At 40.8% G+C, this 16,014-nt stretch overlaps 1 protein-coding gene across 1 annotated transcript in view; it reads left to right on the top strand.

The window, feature by feature from the left end:
• NCOR2 (nuclear receptor corepressor 2) overlaps positions 1-16,014 on the top strand; it is a 737,979-nt gene that overhangs the window by 142,546 nt on the left and 579,419 nt on the right. The window lies entirely within an intron of this gene.

Below are 16,014 nucleotides of genomic sequence, written 5' to 3'. Positions count from 1 at the left end.
AGCGGGGGTCACATGAGCACCCAGTACTGGGTACTTCTCTCTAGACAAAAAACGCTAAAGAACCCCAACAAAGAAGTTCTATATACGGAGGAAGGTGAGCCGGCTCAATGCAGTATATCCAAGCAACTTTATTATAACCAAGAAGTGAAAAACACACATTGAAGCTACAACAGACTACGTATATAGGGTAAAAATGACAAAGTTGCCTTTTAAAATGCACCTGAACCGAATCAAAATACAGTGAATTAGGTTAGACAGAAAAATATGCACATGTAAAGGTCTGGCTCCGGCAGGTAGCAGGTAACCTGAGTGATGTCAGCTGCTCATGAACATGCAAACTCCTTGCACACCTCTGGAATTGTTGGATTCCTGGTCCATCACTGCATTTTGTGGTTTGCTACATCACTACAGGACACAGTAATGACAGGAGCCAGGATGTGGAACCCCAGACCTTGCGAGAAGACGCTCTGGTTCAGTGCAAGATTATTTTCTCACAAGATGTGGTGGAATTTTGGTGGAAGGCTCATGATACCACCCGTGTCCTCGCTGTGGGAAAAAGCTGGGTTATAAGATACGTATATATATTTTTTTTTTTTATCATTAAGTGCAATTGAAAAATAAATATTGCAGAATTTTTAACATAGGAGAGTACATGGTCAATGGTCACTCTAAAGTTGAACTCCAGCTATCCTTAAAAATTACTTTGCAGAGGGACTCCCCGACACTTCCAAGGTTACATGCTCATTTTGACTAGATGGTGATAAATAAGTAAATAAGGTGACATACTTCCTGAATTTCTCCCCTATCCACTCTCCAACCGGAATTTTTAAGATCCTTTGACATCCTCCTGTAAAATGCTGGATTACTAGTCTTGCATTTTACGTGATGACGTTGGAGAAGGGCAGCCCCTGGACTGTGGGAGAGGTCTTACAGTGGGGTTAAAGCCAACGGGAGTAGGAAATAAGGTAATCAATTTGCCTATTTCATCACCCCATAGACTAAATGAGTAGTTGACTCTGATCTGATCTATATGTATGAGGCTCTGAAATACTTCACATTGGCCTAAACACCCCCAACAAATGTCTTCCAATCCCCATAAAACAATGGCTTGAACTATCTTTTTTTTTTTTTTTTTTTTTACCTTACCACAAAATCAAGCCTCAGGACCTTCACTTCAGTTTCTTGTGCTTTGCTTCATTTTATGGTATAAAAAATTGTAATTTAAAGTCTTTAGATTTTAATTGCATGTAAAGTGTTAAAATAGAATGCTGATGGTTGTGTGGTGTTAATTATTATTGATTAATATAATATAAATGTTACAGTTAGCAGGACAAATAATGAGTACAATAATGCTTCAGGGTTTCTATTGATTAACTTTTTCAGCACATTATAATTTGACTTTTTTCTACTCCAGGACTCTAAACCTTTATAATCAAACCTTGTTTGTATTTTTAGGTCAAATAAGTTTTTTTTTTTTTTTTTTAACGTTTTAGAGGATAGGATACAAACGTTGAGTATGTGATATCAAGGTATACAGTAAAACGGGTAGATAGCACAAACTTTGGTCACATGGAGGATTCTCCGAAAGAGAATGGAAAGCCAAATACAAAAACAATCTGAACAGTTAAACCGGTTAATCGTGGGTTTCTAGGGCTCGTAAGGAGGCCTTGGAAAATGAAATATTAATATCCACATAAGTTATTCACTTAGTAAATGAAAACTACTTACTTGAAAAAGCATTATCTGTTAATAACCTAACATATAGTAAATTCCAAAAATCTTGGGACGCTTGGCCTTATCTCACCTCGGATAATAGACTGTCCTGAGTTTTTCTGATCCAGAGGGTTGGGGCGGGACCTCCTCTGTCCTGGAGACATAGATCCCTGCGGGTTCCGGACGGAGGAGTCCTGTCACGACTTCGGATCAATATGTACTGTCGCTATATTTTGTCGCACAAATAATCTCTATATTCTAGACTGGAAATTGTTTACACTGTTTAATCTGTTTATACTACTGTTTTATTGCTCATTTTCATCTACTGTTGTCCTCCACGTTGGAGTATTGTTAACTCTGTAAAAATCAATAAAAACTTATTGAATGAAAAAAAAATATCCACATAATACAAAAGAACTTGGCATCGACTTTAGAAGCCCTTGTTTGTATTTTATCAAGAAATTCCCCATAGTACTCCAGATAGGGCCTCATTCACACACCCATAGTTATGTACAGTTACTAAAATGATGTACAGTAAACTAGGGCTGAAACAACTAATCGACAAAATCGATAATAATCGATAATGACAATCGTTGTCAACGATTGTCATTATCGATTAGTTGCTCCGTCGATTAGTTGTGCTGCTTTGTGAAGTTTCCCCGCCTGTCAGCGAGCTGATGTCAGTGAGGGAGTGAATCATATCGAGGTGAGGCAGGAAAGAGGACAGAAGCAGGAGAACGCGAGTGCCGAGATTAGAGCTACAGTGTCCTGTGACTGTCCATGCAATGCAAAAAATATAATAAAAGCTTCTCCAGATAAAAGTTAATATTCCTTATAAAGTGCAATATTCTAATAGAAAAATAAGTGATTAAAAACGTCCATATAGCACATAAAGGGGGTCTTTCTATGCTGCCTATTTCATATCTATGGCTGACATGGACATTTTTATTCACTTATTTTTCTATTATAATATTGCACCTTATAAGGAATATTAACTCTTTTATCTAGATAAGCATTTATTATATTATTTACAGTATATAGGAGCTTAATTAAGAAAAAAAAAAGTTTTGGTATAAGGCTCGGTTCACATTTGTGCGATGCGGGAAGGCTGCGAATATGCAGCGTGTTCCCGCATCGCATCCGCACAAGAGGCAGTTCACACTGCCATATGCGATACGCAGGGGGTGTCAATTAAATGTTAACGACACCCCCAGTTTGATTGCATATAGCAGTGCGATCTGACAGTTTGCACAGAATCCGATCGCACAACTGTGAACCACTGTGCGATCCGATCCTGAGGCGGCTCAAAAAATGCGGATGCGCTGCGAATTCAGCCATACAAAGTGTATGGCTGAACTCGCATCCGCACATGAGATCGCATGTAATTTAGGAGCAGTGCGCTCCGAATTACATGCGATCTCGCAAAGCGCACTAGTGTGAACCGGCACTAAGTGCTGGTTCACACTACTGCGAGTGCGCTGATTCGCACTGCACCCGCACAAAAGTCGCACATGACCCTTTTTTTCAGCCGCATCAGGATCGGATCGCACAGTGGTTCACACTTGTGCGATCCGATCCTGTGCGAACTGTCAGATCGCACTGCGATATGCGATCAAACTGGGGGTGTCGTTAACATTTAATTGACACCCCTGCATATCGCATATGGCAGTGTGAACTGCCTCTTGTGCAGATGCGATGCGGGAACAGGCTGCGAATACGCAGCCTTCCAGCATCGCACAAGTGTGAACCGGCACTTACACTCTGTTTGCTCATTATTATTATTTTAAATAAATGAAAAAAAAAGGCATATTGAGTTTTTTTATTATTTTATCCGATTAATCGAAAAAAATAATCGGCAACTAATCGATTATTAAAATAATCGTTAGTTGCAGCCCTACAGTAAACCCCTGCTCCATCGCGGTTCAGTTTTTGCGGTCCCGGTATATTGCTTTTTTTTTTGTAATGTTATTTTACTATATAAATCATTAAAAATGAAATATTTTTGTGTTTTCCATAGCTCTTGCTATGTCTCTCAGTATCTTTTATGTGTTTAAATGAGTTTCTATTGTTTTAAAAGTGTGTTTAACCACTTTACCACCGGAGGATTTTGCTGTCTTACGTCCAGGCCACTTTTTGCGATTCGGCGCTGTGCGACTTTAACTGACAATTGCGCGGTCGTGCGATGCTGTACCCAAGCAAAATTTACGTCCTTTTTTTCCCCACAAACAGAGCTTTCTTTTGGTGGGATTTGATCACCTGTGCGATTTTTACTTTATGCGCTATAAACAAAAAAAGAGCATTTATTTTGAAGAAATAACAATATTTTTAACATTTTTTTATATGAAATTCCCCCAAAAAATATGTAAAAATCGAATTTTTTTAAAAATTTTCGGCCAATTTGTTTTCTGCTACCTATATGTTTGGTAAAAAAAAATCCCAATAAGTGTATTTTGATTGGTTTGCGCAAAAGTTATTGCGTTTACTAAGGGAAAGATTTCTGTAATTTTTGGTGTTTTTTTTTTTTAACGAGTAATGGCGGCGATCTGCGTTTTTTTTTTTTTTTTGCGGGACTGCGACATTGCGGCGGACAGATCGGACCCTTGACTGACATTTTTGACACTTTTGGGGGTACCAGTGACATTACTACAGTAATCAGTGCTATATATATGCACTGTTACTGTAAAAATGACACTGGCAGGGAAGGGGTTAATTTTATTGGAGAGGGAGGGGTTAATGTATGCCTGGTGCTTACTGACGTGTGGGGGGGGGAGGTGGCTGAGTGAGTCAGGGACAGATCGGATGTTCAGCTATGCTGAACACTGTGATCTGTCACTCCCTGTCACTTAGGAGATCCGCCCGCTCTGTTTACACAGGCGGGTGGATCTCCAAACTAGATTTCCCAGACGATCGGGGAAGAGCAGCGGCGATCGCCGCCGCTCCTCCCCTGGCCCGACTCCCGCTGTGAATGAAAACAGCGAGAGCGCGCCTCCTACAGGGGGAGGAGTCCAGCAACGTAGGTCTACGTCGCTGGACGATAACGAGCAACTGTGCCGCAGTAGAGGCACAGTGAGCGGACTTAAAGTGGTTAAAGACCTTAAAATGCTTTTACACGTACAGTGACAGTAAAAAAAAAAAAACAGGCCTACAATGCATTTTAATAGGGTTTTTCTATTTCGCGGATTTTCACTTTTCGCGGCTGGGTCTGGAACGTAACCCCCGCAATGGAGGGGGGTTTACTGTAATGCTAAATTAAGATGCAGTTGACATGGTTAAAGAGGACCTTGTATCTCCTTCTAACATGGTAATACCTGTGTCTGTGTTGTGAAGAGCTCAATCTGGCCCACTTTGTGAAGACCAAAAACTATTGGCACTTTTCCACTGCAAGTACCGGCTAGTACCGGCTCGGCTCTACTCGGCCCTGCTTGGCCCGGTTTGCTTTTCCACTGCGGTACCGCATGGTATAGTGTTGGAACGGTTCGGTACGGTACGGTATAGGTTTGCTTTTCCATTAAAGTAGTACTAAAGTTAAGTGGGTGGGATAACAACGGGGTGGGTGTGATTCTCTGACCAATCAGTGGCTAGTAGTGACTGCATGCAAAGGATTGTGGGATATGATACCAGTTTGGTACCTGTTGGAACCACAATCGAGTAGGTACTGTTTTTTCAGAGCCGTACCGTACCGTTCGGTTCCATGCAGTGGAAAAGCAAACCTATACCGTACCGTACCGAACCGTTCCGACCCTATACCATGCGGTACCGCAGTGGAAAAGCACAAAAGCATGCCGAACCGGTACGGTTCCATGCAGTGGAAAAGCGCCATATGGGTCCAATTTTTGTTTCCTTTCTTCTCCATTCGTTTTTTAAATCTGCTTCATTGCTTAGTTTACCGCTAAAATCCATTTTGCCTAGATTTGGACTAAAAGTGAAATTGTGTTTTACACAAAAAAACATATTGCACTGGTAAACTTTGACTTTTAAATGGTTTTATCTCCCCAGGTTTATTTGTTGGATAGAAATAGTTTTATATTTTGTTTTTTACATTTAATAAAAATTGCAATGTTTTAGAGGTGGGAAACAGACCAGGAATAGATTTCTTATTTGGTCTTTTATCTGCTTCTTTGAAATTGTTGGTGTTTTCAGAACAGAAAGTACATACAGTATATTCTATCTATGGGCATTATTTTAGGACAGGTCTTTCTTTGGAAAATAACGGTTTTCTCATTTGCATTCAAGGCAAATAAAAAGTTTTGCCTAATCCTATCCCCCTGAAATCCCCAGCAGCATATGTTTAAGTTTCCTACTCACCCCTGCCATGTCATTAGGGGCCGAGAAGCAAAGGAAATCCTTTTTTCTGGGTATGTGATAGTACTAGGCCAGTCACTGGGGTAGTCCACAGCTCTGTGTAAGCTAAATCTCCAGCATTTTTTTTAACTCACGCAGGACTTTCTTTGTGCTTCTGGTGGGGGGGGGGGGGGGGGCTCATCAAATAGGTACTTGTACTGTTGGGAAGGTCTACATTGCAATAAACCTGGTGGCTAAATAATAACTGAGTAATAAGCTTAGAGCCTTTTCACAATGAGGCGCTGCTAAATTGCCAGTATAACGGTGAGCACTTTTCAGGTACATTTGAAGAGCTTTTCAGATGCTCCTTTTCATTTTAAAGGAGGGGGGTATTCCAAACATGCTCCAAAGATGCTGCTTGCAGGAATTTTTTTGCACCCCCCTGCCAGCACAGGTGCGCCCCAGTGTGAAAACATTCATTTACTTTAAAAGGGATAGGTTTTTGTGAGCTTTCCTGGTGCTTTTTTTTTTTTTTTTTTTTTTAGCACCAAAGCACTTGAAAAGCTCCTTAGTGTGAAAGGGATCTTAATTCTACCATAAACCTTAAAAGCCCTTTCACACTGAGGCACTTCTAAACTGCCCATACTAAACGCTTTTTCTGGCATTTGCGGTGCACTTTTTAGAGGACACGTGACTCCAAAACTTCTCCAAAATCCATTATGAGGCGCTTTTAAAGCGCTTTTAGGGAGTTTTCTGGCATTTCCATTGTTTCAATGGAGAGGGGCATTTTGAGTCATTTTTTTTTCTCCAAACATGCTCCAAAGATGCCAGCGCACCCCCCCAGTGTAAAGGCTTTCATTGATTTTAATAGGAAGCAGTTTTCATGAGCTTTTCAGGTGCTTTTTTTTTTTTTTTTTTTGCCAAAGCACTTGAAAAAATCCTCAGGGTGAAAGGGCTCTTATATCTGGCCTGGGGAGACCAAAGGAGTCACAAATCTATGGGGCTGTAATAGGCAGGCACAGCCAGGACAGAGGGGACAGCACTGGATGTAAACATTCCCCGTATCGCTCAGCCGTTCCGCATCTGTGGAATGGGAGGGTGGAATTGGTCAGGTGCAAAAAGGATAACTGCACTTTATTTTAAAGTGTGCTTATCCTTTAGATATAGATTCCAGTCTGCAATTCAATCCTATGTTCCATATATTCTTCTATGGGGATGAAAAACTGGAAGAGTTTCAAACATGGTGAGATTTGCTGTTTTATGGTGTGAATGCAGACCTGCAGATGCTCAGAATTCTTTCTTGAGTGACTCTTCCACAGCTACTTTCCCAATGGTCCGTACACGTGATCCGAAATTTGGGATGAGTAATACTGCTTTCGAAATGATCGTACGATAATTGGATCGTTAGTACAGAGCTTTCGAGAGCCGAAAACGACAGTTCATCTGATATTATCCAGTTGGACAAGCAAGGACATTTTTTCGTTTAATCAGTACAGTTGTCGTCCGAAAATACAACACAAATGCACTACAACACATTATATCACTTCCAATTCTTTATTTTGTCTTTAATAACCTCTCCATTTTCGATATGTGACTAGCATTAAAAAAAAAAAACGTAAAATCTGTCATCCGATTTTTGAATCGTGTATATAGGCCATTAGACTACTTAGTAGACCATACTATACATACCTCCTTAATTTTCCTTAATTCATTTAAGGCATAAAGGTCCAAGATAAATGTACCGTATTTTCCGGCGTATAAGACGACTGGGCGTATAAGACTACCCCCCTATTACATGATCTACCAGTAATACTTATACTTAGGTTACCTTGGAGATATTCTACTCGGCGTATAAGACGACCCCCCATTTTTGGGGGATTTTTTTGAGGTTTAAAAGTAGTCTTATACACCAGAAAATACAGTATATATTACATTTTTAAATGTTTTTATTGCCATCACTGAGCTTGGTAAGATAAAAAACAAAGTGAGATAAATTGAGTTACATTTTTTAAAGAAGTTTATTCCTACTCCTCTGCTAGTGTTTTACAAAACGTAGTTGTGTAATACAGGAACCAGAGCAAGGAGCCATCTTTATGCTGATTTTCAGTTGAGGTTAGTTTAATCCTTACAGTGGTGAAGCCACAAGAAGTGAAAACCCTCTGGAGATATACGCTAAAAAAAAAAAGGTCTCATCCTATATACTACGGAGAGCATTGTTTTTCTCTCCTGCTGAAGTACATTTTAGAACGTTTTGGGAATTTTCGAGAGTACATGCTCGTGTTTGTACAGAGAGAATATTCTTTTGGACTACTCCTAGTGAGACCACAAAATTTCACTTCTGAAATTGTACACAGAAATCGGTAGGTATTGTAGCTAAGCTTCTGTATCTCAGTTATTCAGTGTTTTATTGTTTTTACTAAAGAGGGCCAGTTGTTGCCAAACTAGCAAAAAATTTAACCAGCAAGGTTACATACTCCTCTTCCCAGGTTATTTTTCAGTTTTCGGTGCTGTGATAGTTTGACAAATACTTGGTCATGCAGTAGTGCAAGGAATTTTCTATAAATTTTCAAGGCAGAGCTTTCCTTTGGTTGTTTAATAGTCTCTGGATTTTTATTTTTTTGTTATTTTTTTATTTTTTTACAATTTAAAGGTAAAAAGCCAAGCTATTTAAGGAAAAAAAAATATATATATATATATTCTTATTTTATAAAACTTTTAAAGTAAAATATTAAACAATACAGACACCCCTCAAAGTTTCCCCTTTTTGGAAAGTAGACAGCCCACGGTGATTTAATTTTTGCATGCTACTATTGAGGTGGTTATGAAAATGGCTACTTCAAACAAGACTTCTTATTTTACTTCACTTTAAATAAAGGAGATTTAAATGTGAAGTCAGCCTGACCTGAACTCTGGTACAAGAAGGCACTTATTAGCCCTGCATGAGTAATTTTCCATGAAGGGTTAAATAGGCATTCTGACAAAAGAACTGTAATTTTACCATGGGCCGCAGTGTGTGATTATATATTAACCCTAGTTGATTTCTTAAAAGACTAATTTTCACCTTTTGCATTTGTTCACTTTAACCACTTCACCTCCGGAAGATTTTAACCCCTTCATGACCACAGCATTTTTTTTTCTACAGGACTCCACTGCTTTAACTGACAATTGCAACACTGTATGCAAATGAAAATTTTATCTTTTTTTTTTTTCCCCACAAAAATAAGCTTTATAAGGTTTTTATTAAAAAAAATTTGTGATATAAACCGAAAAAAATCGAATTTCTTTATGAATTTAGGCCAACATGTATTCTGCTACATGTCTTTGGTAGAAAAAAAAAAAATTCCAATCAGTGTATACTCTTTGGTTTGCGTGAAAAATATTGCGTCTGGTATAGATATTGGGATTTCTATTTATTTTTTTTCATACTAGTAATGGTGGTGACACTGACATCTAGGGATGTAACGATATCAAAATCTCACGGTACGATACAATTTCGATATTGACCTCACGGTACGATATTTATTGCGATTATTGTGGAAAAGCTCACGGTATTGTTAAATAGCTCACGATAGTGTTTTGTATATAAATAAGCAATGATAACAAAAACTTTCTGAATGAAGTAAAATGTCTGTGCACTTTTCATATGAAAAAAATGCATGGACCCGCTGTTTTATTGCTTTGGCTCCAGTTTCATTCAGCCATTTGCCCAAAAGATTTCAAAATGTTAATATCGGAAAACTAGGCAGGTCAACGAGTGCCCATTTCTACTTGTTTCCATGCCATCACTCACCCTGAAAGAACTTTTCCTTTTGGGTTTCACCTGCCAGTGTTAGGCAGGCAGCTTGTGAATGTCTGATCACATATGGCAGCCGTTTACGGCTTCATGAGAAAGTGGACAAACCAGTAAAGGGAAACCATTTAAGTCTTTGTACATCTCTCTATAATCTGCTACAAAACAACATCGCAATATGCCGAGCGATGAAAATAAATTCCAAGCCACAGGCATAAGATTATTCAACGAATCCTTGACATACTACGGGGAGATAGCTATATACTGTACAAACTTCTGTTCAGAATGCCTGTGGGCACCATCAAGAGCGCCCCCTGTCACATACCCTTGCAACAACATCTAAGTAGCTCAGTGATCAAAGGATCGATTCCATAGGGGCAGGTAGGACCTCCATTTGGTGCCAGCATCCAGATCAGCCTTGTGACAGCCTAAAGGCTAGGAGTTTTAGTCATTCAGCAGTACACATAATAAACTCACCGGCGGTCCGGTGTCACTGCTGCTGACTGTCTTGCCATGCTGTCGCGCTGTGGTGCCTGCCTGGAAGGAAGCTGCTCCGCCGAGCCCGACTCCGCCGCTCTCGAGCGCTGGCTCCGCCTCTGCCCCACAAGCCCGCCCACCCACACTGCTCCAAACCAACTGGCAGCCGCTCGCCTTGGCTCGGCCAGTAGCAGTGCAGCATAGAGGTGAGCGACTGCCGACGAGACAGACCAGTCAGAATACTCAGAGACGAGCGGCCGCTCTGCTGCCTGCAACCGTGCACCCACCACGACGATATCGGGCCATGGTAACAACCGCGATACCGGTAATATCGTTACATCCCTACTGACATCAATAGTGACACTAATACAGTGATCAGTGCGAATACTATACACTGTCAGTTTACTAATGACACTGGCTGGGAAGGATTACCATCTAGGGGTAATCAAGGGTTTCATTTGTGCATTCCAGTGTTATGTGGTGCTTTTACTAAGCAGTCTTGCTTTTTTTTTCTCCCCTGCTTTGAAAAACGCAAGATCACCTGTCAGTGTTCAGACACACAGCTCCCTTCCCTGAATGACGAAGTCGATCAGCGGGTTCCAGCGATCAATCATTGGCTGGCACCCGCTGAACGGCTTGTGCTGTAATAATTCACAGCACTTTCTGGGAGCGCTTATCACCTATCCGATACGTGATTCAGTGCAGACCGGCTGCCCTGCCACAGTAGATCTGTGTGGAGTGGTCAGCCAATGGTTAAATACTCGGTCATTCATTTTTTTTATTGTACGGTGAGTGCTATGGTCGGTTCACATTGACAATTTGCATAGAGTCTCTCTGATTGGCTCTGTGCATTTTGCCTGTGATCTGCAGTGTCTGACAGCTCGATCACAGGCGCCCAATTCTGCTCTGTTAACAAGGACATTATGGGACATTATGGGAAACATCCTGTTAAAAATAAATTACACCCAAACTGGCCTTTTACAGCTGAGCCCCTGAAATTACATTAAGTAATATTCTGGAATATTAAACTCTAGTTAAATTTAGAAGTAGAGGATTCAGCTGTAATATTTACCATATTCCTTGCTTTGACAGGCGTTTCCCATGCCATGTGGTGTCAGGTCCCCTGAAGCCTCATCTGTAAAGGGCTCTGGCCTGGAGTCACATGTTTATGTGAACGTACAATACAGGACCAATTGTCTTGCATTGTATATGAGGGCCCGTCCACAACCTGGAGTATCAAAGTGAAGAAGTGAGTATTCGAAGCCTGCTGAATCGAGAAACAAAGGTATTATAGAGGACCTCCAGCCAACCCCCCACATTTTTTTTTTTTTTTTTTATGACCCCACTTCCCTGAAGGTTGTATCTGCACATTTCTGATACTCACCCATTCTGTGGATCAAGCATTGTCCCTCTGAGATTCTCTCATGCCCGGCCAAAGCTCCTTCCCGAGCCGCCACATTCTCTCTGACGCCATGGAGAGGCCAGCCGACTCTTCTGTGTTTATGGAGCGGCCCACCGACTCTTCCGTGTTCATGGGGAGGCCTGCTGACTCTTCTGTGTTCATGGAGCGGCCCGCCAGCTCTTCCGTGTTCATGGGGAGGCCCGCTGGCTCTTCTGTGCTCAGGGACATGTCGATAGGCCCGTGACGCGCATATCCTAGGAGGCATAGCGGGCAGTGTGTAAGTCAATCACCTAAGGCAAATAATGCTCATTGAGAGGCAGGCAAGATTTTTTCCAGAAAAAAGGTAGAAAGCCCGATACTTCTACCAGGATGGGAGGGGTGGAATAGAAGGAAGAGCGTGAAGGTCCACTTTACCTTATTTTTCTAACAGCCTTTTAACAACACTTCTAGGTTGCAACCACACATGATCTACAAGGGTGTTTTACAGGATCTTGTGGCAAGCTTCTACTAGCAAGATTCTGTGTAGATACAAGTAAAAGAAATACAGCCAGGTGCATGAGCCTTGTGAGGCCACTTCAGCACAATTGAAGTGTTATCTCCGCATGATAAATTAGGGCCAAGGTGTTAACTGGTTATAGTTAGGGTTTTCAACAGCTCCTTTTTTAAATAATTCCTTGCTTTTCCATTAGACCAGAGTTCTCCTTTAAAGCCAGTTACTCATTAGCTGCCACTGCATATACACGCTGTTTGCACAGTCCATAACACAGGGTTTTCAAAACTAAGTTCCGTAATTTTGTCTGTACTGTTTAGTTGCCGTGGATTCATTCTCAATCTGCTGGGTTTGTCCATTTCTCTATCTTGAGGTTTGCAGTTGTGAAGTGATTAGAAAAGAGGAAGGAGGTGAAGTTGGTAAAGGTTAACAATAGCTTGGCTAGCTAGTGCTTCTTTGGCACAGAGCCCCAGCAGAAAGCCCAATGTCCGAGGAAAACATAAAGGGAAGTTGTGGACACGTTCACCGCAAAGCTGCTAACATTTCATAAACTACAGACAAGAACACGCAATATAGGGTGAAGAGCATGGTGCTTAAAGCCTAACCCCAGCCCAAATGTTTATCTTAATATAGAGTGGGGAAGAGGTAAAAACTTCTATTTCTATGTGACTCCATTTAATGTTCTGACATTGTTATTGCTATTTTTTTTATAGTTAGGACATATTCTAAAATTTTTAACCACTTGCCGACCGCCTAACGTACTTGTACTGTGGCAAGTCGGCTCCCCTGCGGGAAATCAGGTACCTGTACGTCATTTAAGGCAGGGGCTCCAGGGGGCGCGCGCGCTCCGCCGATTAACGCGATCAGGCGTTGGTTGGCTAGAGGGGGAGCCAATCAGTGGGGGTCCGGTGGATCTGATGTCTGCCGGCCACCCGCGATAGTTTCCAAGAGACACAGTACTATGCATACATACTGCCTATGTAAATAAGGCAGATCGCCGTTCTGACAGGGAGGAAAACAGATATCTTGTATTCCTGCTAAGCGTCATTAGGACAGTAACAGTGCATATTTTTTAGCACTGATCACTGTAATAATGTCACTGTCTCCCAAAAAAGTTTCAGACGTGTCAGTTAGGTGTCCGATTTGTCCGCCGCAATGTCTCAGTCCCACTATAAGTCACTGATCATTGCCATAACTAGTAAAAAAAAAAATGAAAAAATAATAAAAAATTCCATAAATATATCCCAGACGCTATAACTTTTTTGCGCAAGCCAATCAATATACACTTATTTGGATTTTCTTTACCAAAAATATGTAGCAGAATACATCTTGGCTTAAATTTATGAATAAATTAGATGTTTTACATTTTTTTTTTATTGGATATGTTTTATAGCAGAAAGTAAAACATTTTTTTTTTTTTTTTCCCCAAAATTGACGCTTTTTTTTGTTCATAGCGCAAATAAAAGCCACAGAGGTGATCAAATACCATCAAAATAAAGCTCTTTTTCTGGGAAAAAAAGACATTAATTTTATTTGGGTACAGCTTTGTATGACCGTGCAATTGTCAGTTAAATTAACGCAGTCCTGTATCGCAAAAAAATGGCCTGGTCATTAAGGGGGTAAAACCTTCTGGGGCTGAAGTGGTTAATGTACCAACATTTTACCGGAATCCTTGTTGTGTTGTCCATTTTACACGTTCAATATTTCCCCTAACAAAGCCATCTCCTTCACTCCTCCTCACCTGCCTGACATAAGTTTTAGGAAACCTGTACTAAAATAATATAGAGACTGTCCTTTCTGGCATTCTAAAGTCACTGGATGTATGGTTGATTCGCTGATCCAGTTATGCTAAAACTTTCTGAGATGCAGACGGAGCTCAGAAAGTGCTTTACGGAATGTGGGGGTCCTTCTCCTCCTCACCGGCTCCTGTCAGATTTAAATTAGGCACAGCTGTGTGTGGCTGCGCTCGCACCACCACCATCATTCATTCACAGAGTGTTGTAGATGAGAAAAATAAAAACTACCCGAAAAGTCCCATCAGCCACAAGTTATAGAGGGAATGTAGTTCTCAATGGAAAATAAGTGCAGTGATGTCACCACGCTTGTAGTCCTTTGATAGTTCTTTGGTCCTCCTGAGCTGGAGGAAGAACCTACAGGAGGCAAAGCATTACACCCACGATTCACTGATCCATGGTTGCAATGCTTTGCAGGCTTAAATGCAAAAAAAATAGGTACACATTTTTGTTTTTTGCAGTATGGGTGCATTTTATTATTTTTTTGCAAAAGGAAGAATTCCATTTTAAATCTATACACTGCCAGGGAACTAGTATCTTTAAAAGAAGTTCAAGAATAGCTGACCAAATTATTGGTGAGGGGACACCCTGGACACCTTTGCTTCCATTGTGCTAGGTGCTGGGTGTCCAGTGTGCCTTAAAGGTGGGGTGGGTTCCCTACAGGCTGCCTATCCATTATAATGCATGTGCTTCCACTGTGGAGGCTCTCAAAATTTAGAGTTAGGACTACAGAAAATACCGGGGTGCCTTGAAGGGGCTCTGTAGCTTACGGATGTATTTGCTAATGTGTGCAGACTAGACCCCTGGTAATGCATACTGTTAGACAATACAATTTAGTTGGTTGCAGGCTGGTCGGTAAGTTCAGCAGGGAATTTCTCTTGTTTTGCAAGAATGGCAGACCCATATTTCTTTTAGTATACATTTACTTTTGTTTAGGAGACCAGTTTATAGCAGGAATATGATGGTTTTATTACTAGGAGTGAGGGGTGTTAGATTTAGGACATAGGTATATAGAAATGATGTTCTAGTCAAAAGGCCTTGTTCACAGCTGAGAATCAAGTCACCGGTTTCCCTGGAAAATACGGTTTCTTTAACCACTTAAAAACTGGCTAATTCTGACATTTCTTGCATACATGTAAAAACCTGAATTTTTATGCTGGATAACTACTTGCTGGAGAATAAAATGGTGGGTGTTGAATTTTTTGTTGAATTTTTTGTTATGCCATACAATTTTTGCGCAGCGTTTTATCAAACGCCAATTTTCTGAAAAGTAGTGTAACACCCAATTTTTTGGTAAAATATAAAAATTGTTACTCCAAGTAAATAGATACTTAACATGTTTAGCTTTAAAATTCCATACGCCGATGGAATAGTGACAAACTGCGGTAAAAATCTCCATAGGTGTTACTTTGAAAGCCTTTTGCAGGTTACAAGCTACACAAAAGGTCTGGCGCTAGAATTCTCTCTCCTCTCTCCTCTCTCTTCTCCTCTCTCCTCCTCTCTTCTCTCTTCTCTCTTCTCCTCTTCTCCTCTCTTCTCTCTCCTCTCTCTCTTCTCTCCTCTCTCCTCTTTCTCTCTCCATTGGCTTGAACTTTTTTTTTTTTTTTATATAATTGAATTTATCTAAATAACAATTGTGTACACTGTACATTTTTTTTTAACTCCACTTTATTGCTCACAAGGGATGAACAACATGCCTTGTGATAGCATGGGCTGTGACAGGTCCTCTATTAGACCCCAGATCTCCCCTCCAAACCATCTGATGAACCAAGATCGGTTTGAGCAGATGCTTTACAAGCTACTAATGGCTTGTGAACAAACAAACCGGAAACAGAACTCATGAAATCCTTGTCCCTTATGGTTTATGATGTCAAATAGAGGGAGGAACAATGGAAGTTCCTCTCACTCTGTCTGGTCGCATCCGTACTGGTCTCTACTGGTCTCTAAAGGCAGCAGAAGGCTGCAGGCCGAGGGGTGGCTTTAATCATGGCTGCAGCCACAATCCAGATTTCACCATCACCTCCCGGAGGATGTATACTGTATATACGTACAATACATTGGTCAGGAA

Source organism: Pelophylax lessonae (assembly GCF_965119305.1).
Source record: "Pelophylax lessonae genome assembly, chromosome: 1".
Lineage (NCBI taxonomy): Eukaryota > Metazoa > Chordata > Amphibia > Anura > Ranidae > Pelophylax > Pelophylax lessonae.
The sequence above is the reverse complement of the archived record's forward strand: the minus strand, read 5'-3'. Positions and strand labels throughout refer to the sequence as shown.